Source organism: Pavona decussata, unplaced genomic scaffold (genome assembly GCF_977016875.1).
Source record: "Pavona decussata unplaced genomic scaffold, jaPavDecu1.1 SCAFFOLD_6, whole genome shotgun sequence".
Classification (NCBI taxonomy): Eukaryota; Metazoa; Cnidaria; class Anthozoa; order Scleractinia; family Agariciidae; genus Pavona; species Pavona decussata.
In genome coordinates, this window is record NW_028145430.1 from 7,180,728 (window position 1) to 7,190,000 (window position 9,273).

Consider the following 9,273-nt stretch of genomic DNA (forward strand, 5'->3'; position numbering starts at 1 on the left):
ACCTGCCAGTTATTTGGGGAGCCTTTAATACTGGAGTCTCATTATTTTCCTGCTGCTTTAAAGAAGAATTTGGTTTAACGTTAAAAACGAACTTCGTGATGGTGGCAGCACACTGCTTAGCAAGATCACTGAAATAAATGGTATAAGAGTCTTTTGATACTCAAACACCTGAACAAGTATTTTAAATCTTCAAACAAAATATACAAATTGCACTTAGAATGGATGAGAGTATACTAAAAAGATAAGGGTATATGGAAAAGGACTTCCACCCGGAAAAAGTCACTGGAGGTATTCAAAAAGACCCATTGAGTTATTTCAATAAACCGATTAGTCAGTAAGCTCCTTATATAACCTTCAATGAATTTGTTAAATTTTCAGTTTTAATTATATTAAGGTAGACTGTTTATATCACGAGAATCACGTTTTCCCGGTTACAGATTGTCACTGGATAAACATAACCAGATTTTTCTAAGAAAATTTGGAAGAAGCAGGTAAACAACTCTTTTTCGGGAGCTGAAACAAGGAGGAATGTTCACTGTTTCTTAAATAAACAGAAAGTTCAATGCACAGCCAATTAGCTTTTTACAAAAGACACATTGCATAGTGGGACTACCGAACTGGGAGAGAATTAAATTTCCCGATGAATCATGTTATTATGTAATTCGATTTTGGCGGGGGCACAGCTTTTGGTGGAAGTCGTAGAATTTACTTCATGGGTGAAGGAATGTTTAACATAGTTTTTTGTATTTCTGTACCTCTAGAATTCCGATGGAACTAACTTGTAATTTACTGCCGGATTTATCGCCCGACAAAAACTCAAATGCAAAAGCAATCAATAATAGAAAAAAAAAAAAACCCTTCGGCGTAAATACCCTTTTAATTCATCATCCCGTCGGCTATGCTTGTGTTTCAACACACACGCAGACAACAACAATTTGCTAAAATAGATAAAAAAAGGTAACTGGCAATTCAGGATTTCCTTAAGTGACCTTTAGTGGGTCTTAATCAAAATCCAGTAAATTTCGGAAATATTCAGCAGCCGGGGAGGCATTTAAGGAGCAACAATATTAAGATTATAAATCAGTCTAGACGTATTTATTAAACATAAGAGCAGCTAGTTAATATCACTTTTGGTATTCAAAAAATTTCAGATTTTGCGGTTACGCCCTTTTGTGCAAGGCATTTTACTATTTTCATCAGCGATCTGGCATCGGTTCATGAATGTAAAGCGGGTTCTTTGGACACTCTTATAAATTTCTATTCTCTGCAAGCGACCAATAACGTAACTTGACTGTTTTAAAAAAAAACTGAAGAAAGGTTTTAAAACTGATAACGTTGACGTTACTGTTTTTTAAATTTATCATAACATACCACATCCTCCAAGTGGCTTATACTTCAAGATCTCATGATCAGTGAGTTGAGCGGTTTCCTGTAGTAATGAACGTTAATATGGTTTCCCGCGACGAGGCATTTTTCAGTTAAATTAGCGCGAATTTAGTTCAATTTAGACCCTCTGATGTCGTGATGGGCAGGAAAAAGGAAACTTATATATAAATAAAACCTATACAGAGCCGTGCGGATGGGTGAACTTGCCCGATACGGCCATCGTGTCATACCGTAAACACGCAACTGGGCTATCCTCCTCAGCAAAGCTTATAGAGATTGCCTTATCTTATCAAAAGACAGGAACACCAGTGGTTTTCCAGTTTGTTTTGAAGGGGAAGCGGAGAGATTAGGAGTTTGGGCAGGATTTCTGCTTAATTTTCATTCAGGGGGGGGGGGGGGGGGGCTATAGGAAGTAGATTTGTTGCAAAAATTAGTGAGATTCGTGGTGTAAATGTATGCTCAGTGGAGGGTTTAAAAGCTGAAATTTGTGCATTTAAAATATGATTAGAACATTGCGTTGTAAAACACCCTGACTCATGGAGCGTATCCGTGAACACAGCACTCAGGTAAGCTGCTCAATATTTAAGGCAAATCTGCTGATTCTGTGAAAGTTTTACAGAAAAACCTCAAAAAATACAAAGTATCTTTTATATTTTGTCACCTGATTCCACGATGCTGACTAACGACAAGTAATGAAACCTTTTAATGAGCGTAAATACTTAAGCAATATCAGTAGCTATAGCTGAGTAAGAGGATTAGTTGAGCGGAACGGGATACAGCAACTTCAGGGGCTGTCACAAGGTTAATCAATTTAGAGAACATTTTTGCCATTTGTCAGTAAATAATATTTCGTTCAGGTAACTTCTTCTAGATTGGCCCTCATTTGGAGGAAGCGATGTTCAAAAACTATGCAAGATTTATGCAATAAACTGAAAATGTTACAACTTGACTTCTTTCCGTCCACTGAGGATTCTCGCGAACATCCGAGTATTTCAATATGGTCGCCGACTGTCGAATGACCGGTTTGCCTCAGTAGCTTAGTTGTAATTGAACAAGACAGGAAAATTGAAGAAACAAGAAACAGTGAGCGGCTAGAAACTAGGGTCAGATACATTATGCTCGAAAATTCGAGTATTATGCTTTTGAGCGTCACCCAAAAAAACCTAGTTTTATGCCCGAAATTATGCTCGAAAAAATATAGCATTATGCTCACCTGATTTTTATTGCATTCAACATGTTTTAATAACAACTGTATAGTAAAACGATCTCTTGGTCTCTCCAAGTGAGAAGCACAAATACTAGAAAGCTCATGCCTTACAACTTGTTAGTCTTACAACTTGTTAGCAAAAGAAATATCTTATTTACATATCTTTTCTACACCTTTTTCAATTCAAGTTCAATGAACCTAGCCATCGCGAATGTTTCTATCTCTTATTGATCTTTGGAATATGAAATCCTTTGACACACTCGTTACGATTTCATGAAGAATGGATTCCAAGATCGTTTTTATGATTTTTCATTGCTTTTTAATATTTTTGCAGAAAAAAAGACCTATTATGCCGGCATTATGATTGATGCTCCATCCATAGTATAATGCTCAAAATTATGCCGGCATAATGTATCTGACCCTACTAGAAACGTGTATTTCTTTGTATCAGATCAGCACCGTGCACAAACCGAGATAGTCAGTGGTGGCATACATAAAGAAAATGAAAATGACTGACCACAATAAGCGAGGGCTCTGAATGTAATTTTGGCGGGTAGAGCACGTGTACACCACCACAAACAAAGCTTAAATTCGTGATGGAATGCGTTTTGTTGATGATTGAAAAGGGAGCTTTTGAAATACTAAACATTAAATATCTGCGGTTTATTCTCTTTGGAAGAGTAAGTTAATAAAAATATTAAATAAATGAGTTTCTGCATCCCTTCATATTTTTAACCCTTTTTCTGCTCTACTTAACTTAACATATATTTCAGTTAAAAGAACGTTACAATTGTTAGTAAAATCCTTATGGTTCACAATTAGTTGTAGTGATTTAATGTTGATATGATGGATCACCATTTTTTCATTTCTCGTTTTCATGTCGGTTTCAGATCTGTACGTTGTTTATCTTGTTCCGGAAAATCTTTTTCGCCTTGCAGTGATTTAAATTGAAAAGGAAAAATAGTTGCTACGGAACTGCTTATCTTTTGCCGTGAGAATGCTTTTTGATAATTCCAGTTGCAGACGAGCTGAGCCCGGCTATCCAACATTATTTTCGGCGAGTTCGACAAAGATATTTTTCATATCAAAAAAACCTTTAAAAGACAATGGACTAAGGCATAAAATGTCAAAGAGCTGATAACAAAGCACTAAAAGCGAAGATAGTCGAAACTGGGTCGGTAGGATTGAGACAGATTATAAATACCAAATATAAAAATTTGAAGAAAGCATTTTCATGATAAGAAACCACGATGCAGCTCGTGTAAGAACTAATTCAACTAAACAAATGGAACTGGAAACACCAGTTTTTATTGAGTACAGCAGTCAGTGTCAGCGATAGTTCAGAAAATATTTCTTTGTTAATATTGCACTTCGATGGCGAGAGTTAGCTAAAATTGTATTAAAATCCACGTGGACAAAACGCTAACGTGCGATTCATCCACCGTGTATTTAAGTTCACGCAAAACAAAACTATTCTTATAAATATTTTATAAAACACACGAACTTACCTGATTTGATAAAGTTTGCTGCTCACTTCTTGTCCTCTTGCTCCAGCGGAAAGACTGAAAAGAAGCACTCGAGTTTATTTTATTCTTCACTAAATGGAACCGAGAGTGGAGTGACTCACCGCCAAACTGTTTGAATGTTTACTTGCCTAAGCTTGTCGGCTAATCGTGAATTCATTAAATGACATGGTTGTTCTATTGAAGCTTTGTTTAAGTTGTGTAAACGTGTTCAAGATGTGTAAAGAAATAAGAACAAAGGGCTTAATTAAGTACAAGTGATAAACAAATATTCAACACAATGAAAAGACAACAAAGAAGTTTACTTGAAATCGATAACTTAAGCATCGTCCGGTCATTTCTTGCACTCAAAAAGTCATGTTTTCAAATCTCTTTTTCACTTTACCAAGGTTTTCATTTAAGTCAAGGATGAAATTATCTCCGCAACAAAAACAATGAAAAAAAAAACCGCCTGAAATCGTCGCCTGTAATTATGGCGTTTCGGCGGAATTTGTATTCAAGACTGATTACTTTAATTGACTCATACTTGAATAGATACATCATTACAAATGTTTCTCTGGCGCCGCTTGTCTCGTTCATTTTCGCTAAGCCCATGCAATTTATTCCATTCATAAATCGGGCAACAACACCCTAAACGCATCTCATAAACTTCCAGATGCTATCAAATTAATATAATTTTAAATAATACTGAAAAACAGTTGAATCGTCGGTTTGATTTTAGACGGGTGACTAGTCACGTGTTTCGTAGGTTCTAGCGGGTACAAATAACATACTTCCATACCCAGTGTCCTCAGGCTCTTTGGCCAGCGGTTGATCGCCTGGAGAGACTCTGGGGAAATTGAAAACAAAATTGTTTTTGATTGGCTGCTCTGTTTACAGCTATGTCTCAGTTTACCACAGAATTTCTGTGCTTGGGTACGTGAGAGGAGCATTTTCGCTCATGGCAGCTCTTACGAAGTCAAGACATGCAATGATCTGCAACAAGGGGACAGAGAGGGGTTGGCACACAAAAATGACTTCTCGTGACGTCACACTGACCGTTTGCGGGCATCTCAGGAAACCGACTTCCGTTTAGACGGTGTCTAAAAATAAATTAAGTGAAATTCACATATCCCAGCCAACGCCCCTAGTTTCCCTCTGTCCCCTTATTTTCTCTTGTCTGCAATCAGTGAGACAGCCAATACTATGAGGATCAGTTAAGCGGGGTGGCAGCGGAGACTTGAATCGATCTTCCACTGACATCTTCTAGTTGCGTAATGAACAACGATTCTAAACAGGACCATTTGTAAAGGGAAAAGAAAAAACTTAAGACATATCTTTTTAATTTAGCTTACTGCAAGTAATTCTTAGCAATGGCATTGGGGATGGTCAATTGTTTATTTTAGTATTAGTTTTTATTGATATTTCTCATAATTCTTCATAGTTATTATATTTTTATATAAATTTTTTAAATTCATGTAAAGCGCTTTTGGTCATTTTAATGTTAAAAGGCGCTATATTATTAAGTGAATAAATTATTATTATTATTATTATTATTATTATTATTGTTGTTGTTGTTGTTATTATAGAGGGGTAAGGTAGGGGGAGCCCCCTCTCCCTTTAGCTCTTCATAATCGAACTAGAAATCTTGGCTGTTAACAGGATTAGAAATGACACGGCATCCAAGTTTTTATGATTGTGAACTACTAAAAAGGTAAGTTTTCACTCTTTGCTAATGATATAACTTGCTCTCTGAAAGACAGAGTGTCCTATACAAATTTATTGCGTACTTTTGGAGAGTATTCTGGTCTGAAAGTCAACACTGAATGCAGAAAACAGAAGCCTTTGTTCTTGGCCGAACAGATCTCAGTTTGGGAAGATCCTTCTAACTCGTATAACTGCCTTTGTAATGCTGTCCAGATTTCAGGAGTTTAATTTAGAAGTGAAGATAAACAAAGAAATGAATTAAATTTTAGGAAAACTTTAAAACCACTTAAGAAAACAATTATCACGTGGAAATGGAGGGATCTTTCCCTTCTGGGTAGAGTACAAATAGTTATAACGTTTGGCATCTGTTATACCAAGTTCCACGGAATTATTTAAACAGATCTAAACAGGCTGACTCGATTTTATGATTTTAAATGGGAGAGACAAGATTATAGCTCCGATGTAATGTGTTCGGAACAGGCTCTGTTTAGTTTTTGACGAATATATTCTCGTAGTGAAGTGTTTGTATTGCTCTAGTGCTGATTCAATAGAACACACCTTTATTGATTGCAGGGAGTCTGTAAAACTTTACTCGCAAATTATATCATGGTTCAACCAGTGCCAAGGTACTACAATAACACTCTCGAGCGAACAAATTGTCTTTCGTGATATACATCATGTAACTGATGCGCTCTCGGACCCCGAAAGACGCAGGCTAGATTTACTCATCATCTTGGTCAAGCAATATATCTACTCCTCTAAACACCTTCAGAAAGAATTGTCTTTAGATGAACTTGTAAACAAACTTACTATTCAATGGAAATTAGAAAAATGTGCTTAAATGGAATTTCTGCTCTCAATCAAAATGAATGATGCGATGCATTTTTTTTTCTCGTAACTCACATATGTAAGCTAATGCAGAGGCTCGATTTTGTAGTTTTTTCGTTTAACTTCTTTTGTTATCCTAATATTTTTTTCGTCTCTTCTTTTCTTTTTCTCTATTACTTAGTTGTCTTTATTTTTTCCTCTTTTAACTTAACAGAAAAGTACTTTGTAAAATTCAGATGCTGTATAAGTGAAAGTAATTTATATACGTGTAAGCAACCTAAGTGTATTAGGGTATTTGCGTATTTAAATAAAGCGTGTTAAATAAAAAAAAAAGAAGTGTTTGTAAAGAGTTTATGCGTCCGATCAGTGATTAAAAATGTTGCTTGGCAAGTCCTGTGTTGAAGGGTGTCCCCTGGACAAAAAAAGAGGATTTCTTTGCAATCAACCAAGAGAGGATTCACTTCATATTTCAGTTTTTCACATTTCATTTAATATTCTTGACAATTTTTACAATGATACAATGAATTACTGCTACCATAAGCACAAAAATGTAACAAATTAGTTTAGAAAAATACACCATTCATATACTGAAACAATGTATAGTATACTAAGTGCTGCATGAACTGATAAACCGGCGGTTCTATTCTATTCGCGTACAGCGGAGACGTTTTTAAAAGATCAATTTTAACTCCAAAACGGGTGTTAATGTTTTAATTTCAAGAAAATATCCGATTCTAAATCATGAGATTGAAAAGACTCCGATCCAATCCTTAAATATCACAAATAGAGTTACTTTTAATGTTTTCTACTCTTATTGTTTGCCTACAAAGTGCAATCTGTCACAATCTCACATTTCAAAGTCTGGACAAAAACTCATGAAGTGACTTGTCTTGGAAGGGAGTTATTTATTTAAGGAATGGACTAGTGAAATTAAAGACTGACCCCCAACAGGAATTAAGATACACATGAATTTTAACTCTATTTACTGAACTGTGGGCTGTCTCCGGTCTGTATCTACTCATACAAAGTTGAGGTTAGATCTGGAGTTCACTCGATCTATTTTTAAACTAAAACCAGCAACAAGTCTTCAATAACGCAATTTTTTGAGATCCTCAAAGAACGTTAGCGTACTTGGAGCTAGATCAATTCACCATAGCATTGATGGCAGTTATTGGAGATCAATCAAACGTTAAGAAGATTAAGACCATTAAAATACATGCCTCTTGATCGCGCAAACGTCGAACGGCTGCGGCATCAAAACAATCCCTGCGGTAGGCTCCAAGGTTGGAAGGTCACATCCTGGTGGGTTCTCAAACCTGAATCTGTGCAGCAGGCGTGCCAACACCAAGAAGAGCTCAATTCGAGCCAGAGACTCACCCGGACAACCACGACGCCCTCCCGAAAACGGAACGAAAAGATCAGCTTTCGGAGGCAGAAAGTCACCATTGTCGTCCAGGAATCTTTCAGGCCTGAATTCATCGGGGGCATCCCATATCTCTGGGTCGTGGTGAAGGGACCATAAATTGACCAGCACTGTGGTGTCCTTTGGAATTTGATATCCCTGCAGAGTTGCATCCACCGTCGCTTTGTGAGGAATTGCCAAAGGGGTAAGGGACGTAATCCTCAGGGTCTCTGCAATCGTAGCTTCCAAATAAGGGAGTTTCTTTTTGTCCCCGAGGTCTGGAGAGCCATTTTCTCCAATGACCTGATCCAGCTCTTGATGCAACATGTCTTGGATGTTTGGGTTACGTATCAGGTAAAGAAGTGCCCAGCACAACGTACTTGCAGTGGTTTCCATCCCAGCCATGAAGACCTCAGTCAGTGTGAAGATGAGATGCTCATCTGTAAGGAAGCCTTTGATTGACTTGTCTTCCTCTTCAGCTTCCTTCTTTGCTTTCAACAACGCGTCTGTTAGATCTTGTGGATTATTCACTCGGTTGGCTTTAACGTGTTCTTGATAAATCCTTCCAACCAGCTCATTTCTTTCCTGGCAACTCTTTTTCAGTACCTGGATGGATTTGAAAGGAAAGAACCACAACCATGGGAACACGTCCACCAAACAACCAGACGCAAGCATTTTCGCTACTCCGTTCGTCATCTCGAGCAATCTTGTAAACTCCGGGTCATCTAGTTCAAATCTGGAACCAAACGCCAAGGCACAAATTACATTCATCACAGCCAGCCGAATCTCTTTTGTGATATCGTGAGACTCTCCATTCCAGGCACTCACCCTTTTCAAAAGCAGATCGAATTCATCGTTGATAACTGTCCCTTGCTTCAGCACTTCGCTCATGTACGTTTTAAGTGCAGAGACGGTTATCTTGCGATGGAACCTCCACTGCGGGGAATAATCTGCTAGCCCGATCGCTTTCCCTTGCGAATAAACCTCTCCAGTATAAACCTTTGGACGTCCAGCAAATTCCGCCGACTTGGTAACAAGGACTTCTTTAACGGCTTCTGCACCGCTAACAATTATGACAAGTTGGCTTCCAAGATACACCCGAAAGACGTGGCCATATTGTTTTTCCATCGCCATTAAATCAACATGACGTGAATCGGCGGCCAGTTTGAGCACATTTCCAATAACTGGTAAAGGGAAAGGCCCCGGAGGCAAGTGTTTGGTTGCCGTAAAACGGTTGACAA

At 37.7% G+C, this 9,273-nt stretch overlaps 1 pseudogene; it reads right to left on the minus strand.

The window, feature by feature from the left end:
* Window positions 1-7,097: 7,097 nt before the first annotated feature.
* LOC146489531 (steroid 17-alpha-hydroxylase/17,20 lyase pseudogene) overlaps window positions 7,098-9,273 on the minus strand; it is a 2,333-nt pseudogene continuing 157 nt past the window's right edge.